Here is a 493-nt window from a genome sequence, read left to right as displayed (position 1 = left end):
CTCCCGGTGCTCCGGTATTATCCCGATCTCACCCGGAACCATTCCGGTGTCCAAATATAGTTGTCCAATATATCGATCTTTACGTCTCGACCATTTCAAGACTCCTCGTCATGTCCGTGATCACATCCGGGACTCCGAACTACCTTCGGTACATCAAAACATATAAACTCACAATATAACCGCCATCTAACTTTAAGCGTGCGGACCCTACGGGTTCGAGAACTATGTAGACATGACCGAGACACGTTTCCGGTTAATAACCAATAGCGGAACCTCGATGCTCATATTGGCTCCCACATATTCTATAAAGATCTTTATCGGTCAAACCGCATAACAACATACGTTGTTCCCTTTGTCATCGGTATGTTACTTGCCCGAGATTCGATCGTCGGTATCTCAATACCTAGTTCAATCTCGTTACCGGCAAGTCTCTTTACTCGTTCCGTAACTACATCATCTCGCAACTAACTAATCAGTTGCAATGCTTGCAAGG

This window comes from Triticum aestivum, chromosome 5B (genome assembly GCF_018294505.1).
Source record: "Triticum aestivum cultivar Chinese Spring chromosome 5B, IWGSC CS RefSeq v2.1, whole genome shotgun sequence".
NCBI classification, from domain to species: domain Eukaryota; kingdom Viridiplantae; phylum Streptophyta; class Magnoliopsida; order Poales; family Poaceae; genus Triticum; species Triticum aestivum.
This window is presented reverse-complemented; position numbering follows the sequence as displayed.